The following is a 12,025-nucleotide window of genomic DNA, read 5'->3' as shown; positions in this document are numbered from 1 at the left end:
AATCCACAATCCAAAAATTAATCGTGGTGTACTCAGATTTTATTAATGTGGTATCTCATTGAGTGGGCAAATCATGAAGTTAACTCAGTGTAAGTTAAATTTTATTTTATATTGAGAAAGCCAGAAAATAATAAATTACTTCCAATAATTAAAAGCTAAAAAGTAAGATGTATCCACATCAGAGATCGCAAGTACTGTATACCGCTTGGTGTGCGCACTAAGTGGTCCCACAACTTTAAGAAAATAAAACACACTGACAGGTACAGTGTCCACTAGCACAATAAAGAGTGTTTCACAAAGCTAGGATGTCAACACTTGGATGTAGATTATGATGCCTAAGTTAATGAAAATTGCAGATTCAACATTTGACTCCGTTTACAAAAATTTAATTGCAAATGTTCCAAACAACCTTGAAGCATAAAATATGAGTTCATTTTCACAACAAAAGAAAGTGAGGCTCTCATACCCAGTTTGTTGACCAGTCTGTTGTGTTGCACATGTCATATAGGATGTTACACAATCCATATTGATGCTTTGACAGTAACTTCCTATTCAACATTTAACAGAACACCACCTATTGATTTGCTGTAGCCTTCAAACCAAACATTGGTTTGATGCATCCTTTGCGAGCCACAGTCTCTCTCAATAATTACTGCAACGTACATCTGTTTGAACTTGGTTACTGTATCCATTTACTAGTCACGTTCTACAGTTTTTACCACTCGTACTTCCTTCCAATACTAAATTGATGATTACTTGATGTTTCAGAATGTGTGCTGTCAACTGATCCCTTCTTTCAGTCAAGTTATGCTATAAATTCTTTTATCCCCATTCTATTTAGTACATCCTCATTAAATTAAGTGACCTTGTCTAATTTTCAGCATTGTTTTTTGACACCATATTTCAAAACCTATTTTTTCTCTTCTGAGCTGCTTATCATTCATGTTTCAGTTCCATACAAGGCCACACTCCAGACAAATACCTTCAGAAAAGATTTGATAACAAATTTATATTCGATGTCAACAAATTTCTCTTCACAAATGCTTTTCTTGCCATTTCCAGTCTACATTTTACATCCTCTCCAGTTCCACCATGGGCAGTTGTTTTACTGCCCCAACAACAAAACTCATCTACTATTTTTAACATCTTATTTCCAAATACACTGAAGTGCCAAAGAAACTGGTATAAGCATGCGTATTGAAATACAGAGATATGTAAATAGGCAGAATAAGGCGCTTCGGTCAGCAATGCCTATATAAGACAGCAAGTGTCTGGCGCAGTTGTTACATTGGTTACTGCTGCTCCAATGACAGGTTATCAAGATTTAAGTGAGTTTGAATGTGGTGTCATAGTCAGCACAAGTGATGGGACACAGCATTTCCAAGGTAGTGATGAAGTGGGGATTTTCCCGTATGACCGTTTTACAAATGTACCGTGAATATCATGAATCCGGTAAAACATCAAAGCTGTGGCCGGAAAATGTCCTGCAAGAATGGTACCAACAACGTCTGAAGGGAATCATTGAATGTGACAGAAGTGCAACCCTTCTGCAAGTTTCTACAGATTTCAATGTTGGGCCATCACCAAGTGTCAGGATGTGAAACGTCATTGATATGGGCTTTTGGAGCCGAAGGCCCGCTCATATACCCTTGATGACTGCATGATACAAAGCTTTACATCTCCTTCAGCACCGACATTGGGCTGTTGATGACTGGAAACATGTTGCCTGATCGTCTGAGTCTCATTTCAAATTGTATCAAGAGGGTGGATGTGTATGGGTATGGAGACAACCTCACGAATCCATTGGACCCTGCATATGAGCAGAGGACTGTTCAAGTTGGTGGAGGCTTTGTAATGGTGTGGGGCGTGTGCAGTTGGAGTGATATGAGACTCCTGATAGGTCTAGATATGACTCTTGACAGGTGACACATCCGTAAGTGTCCTGTCTGATCAGGACTTCCATTCATGTCCATTGTGCATTCCGACGGACTTGGACAATTCCAGCAGGACAATGCAACTCCCCACATATCCAGAATTGCTACAGAGTGGCTCCAGGAACATTCTTCTGAGTTTAAACGTTTCTGCACCAGACATGCTGTTCAGAAGAGAGCTCCAACCCCTTGTACTCGTGGATTTATGGACAGCCGTGCAAGATTCATGGTGTCAATTCCTTTCAGCACTACTTCAGACATTAGTCGAGTCCATGCCACATTGTTTTGCGACACTTCTGCATGCTCATGGGGACCCTACATGATATAAGACAGGTGCACCAGTTTTATCTCTTCAGTGTATAATTAACCTCAGCATCACCAGATTTAACTCAACTACTTTTCATTACCCTTGTTTTGATTTTGTTGAGGTTCATCTGATATCCTGTCAAGCCTGTCCATTCCAGTCAAATGCTCTTCCAAGCCCTTTGCTGTCTCTGACAGAATTACATTGTAAGTGGCAGATATCAAAGTTTATTTCTTCTTCCTGAACTTTAATCCCATTTCCATATTCTTCTTTGATTTCCTTTACTGCTCACTCACTGTACAGACTGAATATCTGGGATGGGCTATGGTCCTGTTCTCCCCCATCTTAACCAGTCGTATCATTGCCATCATCTCTTGCAACAACTGTCTGGTTACTGTACAAGCTGTAAGTAACCTTTTGCTCCTTGTACTTTACCTCTGCTACCTTCTTAATTTCTAAGAGTGTATTCTAATCAACATTGTCAAAAGCTTTTTCTAAGTATACAAATTCTCTAGATGTAGGTTTGCCATTCCTTAACCTATCTTCCAAGAGAATTTATTGGGTCAGTATTGTGTTGCATATTCCTACATCTATCCAGAACCCAAGCTAATCTTCCCTGAGGCCGTCTTATACCTGCTTCTTCATTGTTCCGTAAATACTTTGTGTCAATATTTTGCAACCATGATTTGTTGATCTGAGGGTTTGTTGATTTTCACAGTTGCTTTCTTTGGAATTACTACATTCTTCTTGAAGTCTGGGGGTATTTTGCCTGTCTCGTACATATTCTACATCCACATACATACTCCGCAAACCACCATACGGTGCGTGGCGGAGGGTACCTCGTACCACAACTAGCATCTTCTCTCCCTGTTCCACTCCCAAACAGAATGAGGGAAAAATGACTGCCTATATGCCTCTGTACGAGCCCTAATCTCTCTTCTCTTATCTTTGTGGTCTTTCCACAAAATGTAAGTTGGTGGCAGTAAAATTGTACTGCAGTCAGCCTCAAATGCTGGTTCTCTAAATTTCCTCAGTAGTGATTCACAAAAAGAACGCCTCCTTTCCTCTAGAGACTCCCACCCGAGTTCCTGAAGTATTTCTGTAACACTCGCGTGATGATCAAACCTACCAGTAACAAATCTAGCAGCCCGCCTCTGAATTGCTTCTATGTCCTCCCTCAATCCGACCTGATAGGGATCCCAAACACTCGAGCAGTACTCAAGAATAGGTCGTATTAGTGTTTTATAAGCAGTCTCCTTTACAGGTGAACCACATCTTCCCAAAATTCTACCAATGAACCGAAGATGACTATCCACCTTCCCCACAACTGCCATTACATGCTTGTCCCTCTTCATATCGCTCTGCAATGTTACGCCCAAATATTTAATTGACGTGACTGTGTCAAGTGCTACACTACTAATGGAGTATTCAAACATTACAGGATTCTTTTTCCTATTCATCTGCATTAATTTACATTTATCTATATTTAGAGTTAGCTGCCATTCTTTACACCCATCACAAATCCTGTCCAAGTCATCTTGTATCCTCCTACAGTCACTCAACGACGACACCCTCCCGTACACCACAGCATCATCAGCAAACAGCCGCACATTGCTATCCACCCTATCCAAAAGATCATTTATGTAGATGGAAAACAACAGTGGACCTACCACACTTCACTGGGGCACTCCAGATGATTCCCTCACCTCCGATGAACACTCACCATCGAGGACAATGTACTGGGTTCTATTACTTAAGAAGTCTTCGAGCCACTCACATACTTGGGAACGAATCCCATATGCTCGTACCTTAGGAGTCTGCAGTGGGGCACCGAGTCAAATGCTTTCCGGAAGTCAAGGAATATGGCATCCGTCTGATACCCTTCATCCATGGTTCGCACGATATGTGAAAAAAGGGCGAGTTGCGTTTCGCAGGAGCGATGCTTTCTAAAGCCGTGCTGATGCATGGACAGCAACTTCTCTGTCTCAAGGAAATTCATTCTATTCGAACAGAATATGTTCAAGAATCCTGCAACAAACCGACGCTAAGGATATTGGTCTGTAATTTTGAGGATCCATCCTTCTACCCTTTTTATATACAGGCATCACCTGCACTTTTTTCCAGTCGCTCGGGATTTGACGTTGGGCAAGAGATTCGCGATAAATGGAAGCTAAGTAAGGAGCCAATGCAGTAGAGTACTCTTTGTAAAACCGAATTGGAATCCCATCAGGACCTGGTGATTTATTTATTTTCAACCTATTCAGTTGCTTCACAACCCCAGGGACATCTTATCACTATGTCCTCCATACAGGAATCTGTACGAGACTCAAACGGCGGTATGTTTGTACGATCCTCCTGCGTGAAAGATTTCTCAAATGCTAAATTTAAAATTTCAGGTTTCGTTTTGCTGTCTTCCGTTGCCAGGCCAGACTGATCAGTGAGTGACTGGATGGAAGCCTTCGACCCGCTTACCAATTTTACGTAAGACCAGAATTTCCTTGGGTTTCCAGCAAGATCTTTTGCTAAGGTATGATGGTGGTAGTGGTTGAATGCTTCGCGCATCGCTCTTTTTACAGCAGCACGAATCTCTACTAACTTTTGCCTATCCTCATTCTCCCGATCTTTCTTGCACCGCGAGTGCAACCGCCTTTGCTTCGTGAGCATTCTCCGAATTGTGCTGTTAAACCACGGTGGGTCTTTTCCATCCATAACCCACTTTTTTGGCACATACTTGTCCAATGCGTGATTTACAATGTGTTTAAAATTTGCTCATAATTCTTCCACGTCCATTGTACCGGAAGTAAATGAAGTCGATTCATTTACCAAGTGGGATGCTAACAACTGCTTTTGTGCTCTTTCTAGTAAGAATACTCTCCTAGCCTTCTTGACTGACTTTTTAACTTTCGTAACCATAGTCGTAATGACAACATCATGATCGCTAATCCCTGTCTCAACACTGACATCGTCGATGAGATCTGGTCTGTTCATGGCTACCAGATCTAAAATATTTCCATTACGCGTTGGCTGTTGATTTAGCTGCTCAAGACAGTTTTCGGATAATGTGTTCAAAAGTAATTCACTCGACGGCTTGTCTGTACTACCTGTAATGAATCCATAGACATCCCAGTCTATACTAGGTAGGTTGAAGTCGCCTCCGACTAATATAGCATGATCCGGGTACTTCTGCGATTCAGAATGTAGACTCCCTTTGAATGATTCTAGAACTGTCACAGTGGAACCTGGTGGCCGGTAATAACACCCCACAATTAACTTTATTTCCTGTAGCCCTGTTAAACGTGTCCAGATAACTTCACAATCACACTCTACTTCGACTTCAGTAGACACAATATTTTTGTCAACTGCAATGGAGACACCACCCCCTACAGTGTCTAATCTGTCTTTCCGATACACGTTTCAGCCCTCAATAAATACACTCCTGGAAATTGAAATAAGAACACCGTGAATTCATTGTCCCAGGAAGGGGAAACTTTATTGACACATTCCTGGGGTCAGATACATCACATGATCACACTGACAGAACCACAGGCATATAGACACAGGCAACAGAGCATGCACAATGTCGGCACTAGTGCAGTGTATATCCACCTTTGGCAGCAATGCAGGCTGCTATTCTCCCATGGAGACGATCGTAGAGATGCTGGATGTAGTCCTGTGGAACGGCTTGCCATGCCGTTTCCACCTAAAGCCTCAGTTGGACCAGCATTCGTGCTGGACGTGCAGACCGCGTGAGACGACGCTTCATCCAGTCCCAAACATGCTCAATGGGGGACAGATCCGGAGATCTTGCTGGCCAGGGTAGTTGACTTACACCTTCTAGAGCACGTTGGGTGGCACGGGATACATGCGGACGTGCATTGTCCTGTTGGAACAGCAAGTTCCCTTGCCGGTCTAGGAATGGTAGAACGATGGGTTCGATGACGGTTTGGATGTACCGTGCACTATTCAGTGTCCCCTCGACGATCACCAGTGGTGTACGGCCAGTGTAGGAGATCGCTCCCCACACCATGATGCCGGGTGTTGGCCCTGTGTGCCTCGGTCGTATGCAGTCCTGATTGTGGCGCTCACCTGCACGGCGCCAAACACGCATACGACCATCATTGGCACCAAGGCAGAAGCGACTCTCATCGCTGAAGACGACACGTCTCCATTCGTCCCTCCATTTACGCCTGTCGCGACACCACTGGAGGCGGGCTGCACGATGTTGGGGCGTGAGCGGAAGACGGCCTAACGGTGTGCGGGACCGTAGCCCAGCTTCATGGAGACGGTTGCGAATGGTCCTCGCCGATACCCCAGGAGCAACAGTGTCCCTAATTTGCTGGGAAGTGGCGGTGCGGTCCCCTACGGCACTGCGTAGGATCCTACGGTCTTGGCGTGCATCCGTGCGTCGCTGCGGTCCGGTCCCAGGTCGACGGGCACGTGCACCTTCCGCCGACCACTGGCGACAACATCGATGTACTGTGGAGACCTCACGCCCCACGTGTTGAGCAATTCGGCGGTACGTCCACCCGGCCTCCCGCATGCCCACTATACGCCCTCGCTCAAAGTCCGTCAGCTGCACATACGGTTCACGTCCACGCTGTCGCGGCATGCTACCAGTGTTAAAGACTGCGATGGAGCTCCGTATGCCACGGCAAACTGGCTGACACTGACGGCGGCGGTGTACAAATGCTGCGCAGCTAGCGCCATTCGACGGCCAACACCGCGGTTCCTGGTGTGTCCGCTGTGCCGTGCGTGTGATCATTGCTTGTACAGCCCTCTCGCAGTGTCCGGAGCAAGTATGGTGGGTCTGACACACCGGTGTCAATGTGTTCTTTTTTCCATTTCCAGGAGTGTATTTCAGAACTTCCTATCTCAGGGTTCAGCCAGGTCTCAGTCCTGAGAATAATTTGCACGCCACACGCTCCCTGGAGGGCAGTAAATTCAAGAACTTTATTCCAAACACTCTGGAAATTTACTGCTAATATCTTGATAGCTGAAGTGTCTTTATACTGAGCGTGTCCTGATTTCCCTGCCTGCACGTCGACTGGTGAGTGTTCATCAGGACACCTCGCAGTACTGCCTAGCCTAAAAAAAACCATGTGCACGCCACAAGTACTCTGCTACCCGAGTAACCGCTTCCTTTGTGTAGTGCACACTAAGTGGGGTAGTTTTGTCTTGGCTGGTACTCCCAAGGGTATCAGTATTTTTGAAGGAAATGCCATCTACACCTGGAGCATTGTTTCCATTTAGGTTTTTAGTGATGTGTCAGATTCTTCTCAGAGCATCATATCTCCCACATCTTCGTCTACTTTCTCTTCTGTTTCTAAAATATTGCCTTCATATTTGTTTACCTTGTATTGCCCCTCTGTATACTCGTACCATTTTCAGTTTTTGCTTCTTTGCTTGGTACTGGTTTCCAAAAAAAGTCTTAAGTTCTTGATATTAATGCAACTACTTCTCTTTTCTCCAAGGGCCTCTTTAATTTTCCTGTAGGTAAGATCTATCTTTCACCAAGTGATACATGCTTCTATATCCTTACATTTGTCCTTTAGCCATTTTGCACTTCCTGTCAACCTCATTTTTAGGTGTTTGTATTCCCTTTTGCATGTTTTTATCTCCTGTGATATCCAAGGATTTGCACTAGGCCTTGTCTTTTTACCTATGTGATCCCCGTCTGTCTTCACTATTTCATCTCTCAAAGCTAGCCATTCATCTTCTACTGTATTCCTTTCCCCTTCTTCAGTCATTTGTTGGCTAATGACCTCTGCTTCTTTCAGCTTATCCAGGTCCTGTTCTCCTCAATTTCCTGCCTTCAGAGTTTATACCTGTCCCAGGAAATGTCTTACAGCTTAAAATTATGTTTCGAAATCTTTGTCTTACCATTATATAATAAGTCTGAAACTTTCCAGTGTCTTCAGATCTTGTCGTGTAAATCTTCTTTCATGATCTTAAACAAAGTGTAAGCAATTATTAAATTACGCTCTGTGAAAACGTCAACCGTGTGGATTCCTCCTTCAGTCCTTTCCCCAGTCCATATTTTCCCACTGTTCTTCCTTTTACAGCTATCGAATTCCAGCCCCCCCATCAGAATTAAATTTTCGTCTCCCTTATCTATCGGAATAATTTCTTTTATCTTGTCATAACATGTATTCAGTATCTTCATCATAAACTTGTGCTACTGTGGTGGGTGTTGGCTTTGTGTCTGTCTTGGCTCTGATAATGTGTTCACTATGTGCTGTTCATTGTAGCTTACCTGCATGCAATTTTTAATTCATTATTAGACCTACTCCTGAATGACCCTTATTTGTTTTTGTATGTGTAACCCAGCACTCATCTGACCAGAAGCTTTGTTTCTCATTCAAGCCAACGAACTTCACTAATTTGCACTGTACCTGACTTCAACCTATCTATTTCTCTTTCTAAATTTTCTAACCTACGTGCTGAATTAAGGGATCTAACCTCCCATGCTTCAACCCATAGAATGCCAGTTTTATTTTTCCAGATGACGACATCCTCCTTAGTATGCCCCACCTGGAGACCCAAATGAGGGACTTTTTACCCGACAGGATGCCATCATCATTTAATCATACAGTAGAGCTCCATGTCCTGAGGATAAAGATAGCTGTAGTCTCTCCCGGTTTTCAGCCGTACCAGCAGAGCAAGGCCATGTTGTGTGGTGTTACAAAGCCAGAACAGTCAATCACTGAGACTGCTGCCCCTGCAACTATTGAGAAGGCTGCTGCCCCTCTTCAGGAACTGTTTGTTTGGTCTTTCCAAAAATACCCCTATGTTATGGGTGCACCTACGGTACAGAGATCTGTGTCAGTGAGGTATGCAAGCCACCCCACCTCAACAAGTCCCAGGTTTCATGTGGGCTGGTCCATTGACTGGAATGATTTGTAATAACCATATGTTCTTCATTTGCCCCCCAAAAATTTGTTATTTTGTAGCATAGATATGTATGAGAGAGTGTTTAAGAACATGTTAGATTCTCTTTTCTCCTAGCATTATACAGTGATCTCATCCATGATATATAATACAATTATTATCATTAATTTACATGTACAATAATTTAAAAATTAGCTTTTTTGGTTTGCCGATAACTCTTTTTGTCACAATTATTGAAATTATAGTAAAATGGCAGGGACAGAACAAATACTTCAAGCTGAAGAAAGCAGAAAACCAAAGGACTCTTGAGAGAATTTCTTTCACATAATTCAGTGCCTCTGTCATCAACCCTTATGGAAGTTTTAGACTAGTATGAGGTTTGCTCTAGTGCAGTTAAAATTAGCTGTGTTGTCTTTGTACAGTAGTTATTCTGGATTCCAAAACTATCACAAATAGGTGCAGCATCATTGGTTTTGTCATCTGTGTAGATAAACAATATAGGCATTACTATCAGCTGCGCAGCTAGTAAGCTGAGGACTGGAACTCGGAAGTGCAAACATTGACTGGGAATGTATGTACATCATGTTTTTAATTTTTGTGTTTATTCCAGGGTGAATGTTACATTGTATAGCAATCGTACGAGGAGTGTTTGAATGAAGTTTAATATTTGTGGTGCCTGTTCCGAAACATATATGTATAAAATGGACTTTAAGTAAAGTAAAACTTCTTACTAGATGGCAGCAGTAGTAGACAATAGGTTCAAATTTCCATCCACCAATCGTAATTCAGGCTTTCTGTAAATCAAGTAAGGTAAATGTTTGGGTGGTTCCACTGGAAAGGTTAAAAAACTGCACACCCTAAGGTGACCGCACGGGCGGTCTTAAAACCATTGTGGCTGCTATAACTTTATTTGATGCAGTCCTCCAATCATACTTTTATCAATCTAGCATTCTCCTGTATCAACACATTCGCTGTTGTTCTTATTTTAAATCCATTCAGAACTGCACCTAATAGGAATTTTCATGACTCAATTGTGGTGTCGAGGTTTATATTTTTAAATCTTAGCAGTTCTTTCTTTTCATAGAAAGCCCTTTTGCCTTGTGCAGTCCTTGCTCCTGATTCTTCTTCTTTCGTTTCACCCTCTTTGGGGTACACAGGATCAATCATTTCTTTGTGCGTTGTTCTTTTCTTAGGGCCCAGTATTTCTTCATTCTTCCTGATCTTCTTTTCCTCTCTTCTTCCGAAATGCAGGGTTTGGACTTTTGTGTAGATTTGTCTTGGAACTTTATGTTTTCATCTTTAGCAATTAATTTAGCTGTTCGATCAATAAGTGAATTTTCTGAAACTTTTAATTCTACGAGGTCTTTCTCAGTTTCTTTAAACCAGTTGGGAATTGCCACTGATATCTATATTGGTGCTTTTTCTTCTCCTTCCCCATCCCAAGATGGCAAAATTTGCTCATTTCATTAGGAGTGTATTGACCAAGTTTAATATGTATGTTTTACACTTACTACACACACATCTTCATTAGCCTTCTTTTTTCCTGATGTGCTTACTACAGCTGTCAGCTAGCATACATTACGTTCCATAGTCAAATCATGAAGGAGAGCATTCAGGGGTGTGGAATGAATTGAGTAATACATTAACAGTAAGAAGTAAACACTGCAGGCTGTTTATGTAAATTGTGACTATTGCTGATTTATTCACGGTAATATTACGGGAACTGCTTCTGAATCATCTTATGAAAATACAGGGTGATTCCATGTCACATGGTCTAGTTTTATGCTGATAATATCGGCATTGTGCACCTGTAAGCTCCATGGTCTAGTTTTAGAGATGTCCCCCCCCCCCCCCCCCTTAACATTGTATATTTTGTGTGGAAGATGGTTAAATTATGAAAGGGATATATACATATTTTAGCCCTCAACTTTCTATACTTTTTCATTAGCGGCCCCTTAAATGACAGGTGAAAGAATCTCACAGTGACACTTCATAAATATTGACCAAGTATGAAATGCTGTACTTCAGTTAATAATTGTGTTAAAGCTGCAAAATGGTTGAAAAATTTGTATTGTGTGCACACTGTAAGTTTTATGCTATTTGATTCACTTTAACATCCAAGTTTCATTCGAAGTCATCAATAAATTTTGTCACAACAAAATTTCTCCTAAATATTTGTGATTTGAGCTTGTCACATAATTGATTTAGGAAGCTCTTATTTTGTAGCTTTTGTGTCTAATAGCTGTGTACAAAAAATGTAAATTTTATGACTTTTGCTTAATAGTTATTCAGATATATGGCTGAAGCTAGCAAAAAAATCATTTTATCTCAGAATGTTCAGTCATGAATTTACATTTATCTTCTTCATAAAGTCATTTTCCTGACAAAATCTTTACCTCAGCGAATATCATGCTGTAATCCATTTTCAAAGTAGAATTCCTCACTCAGGAGGGGGAATCAAGTGTGACTCAGATGGGTAAAAACTATATTTAAACTGTCACATAACACTATCTAACAAATTTGCTTCTCTTACAGCTGCATCGGATGATTTGAGTTGTCTTGGAGCTGTTTAAATCAAATTTAATTGACCCTTCAACTTTTAAGACAGTAAACTCTAACAGAACTCAAATTACTATTAAGATTTTCACACACTTCCATTTTGAGGTCTTCATCAGATAAACCTGAAACTGTAGCAGAAGCCAATCCAAATAGACAAGGCAAACTGCTGAGGGAAAAATGAATGACTGCCTTATAAACAAAATTTTATTTTTCATTTTCATGTGAGTAAAAACTAATTTTGAACTATTATGAAGTTATCAGATGATACTTGATCATGTTTACATAATACCTCATGATTGCTCCTGTCCTGACCAGTCTATCAGCCTCATGATTGCTCCTGTCC

This window comes from Schistocerca piceifrons, chromosome 6 (assembly GCF_021461385.2).
Source record: "Schistocerca piceifrons isolate TAMUIC-IGC-003096 chromosome 6, iqSchPice1.1, whole genome shotgun sequence".
Taxonomy (NCBI): domain Eukaryota; kingdom Metazoa; phylum Arthropoda; class Insecta; order Orthoptera; family Acrididae; genus Schistocerca; species Schistocerca piceifrons.
Note: the sequence above shows the minus strand (reverse complement) of the source record.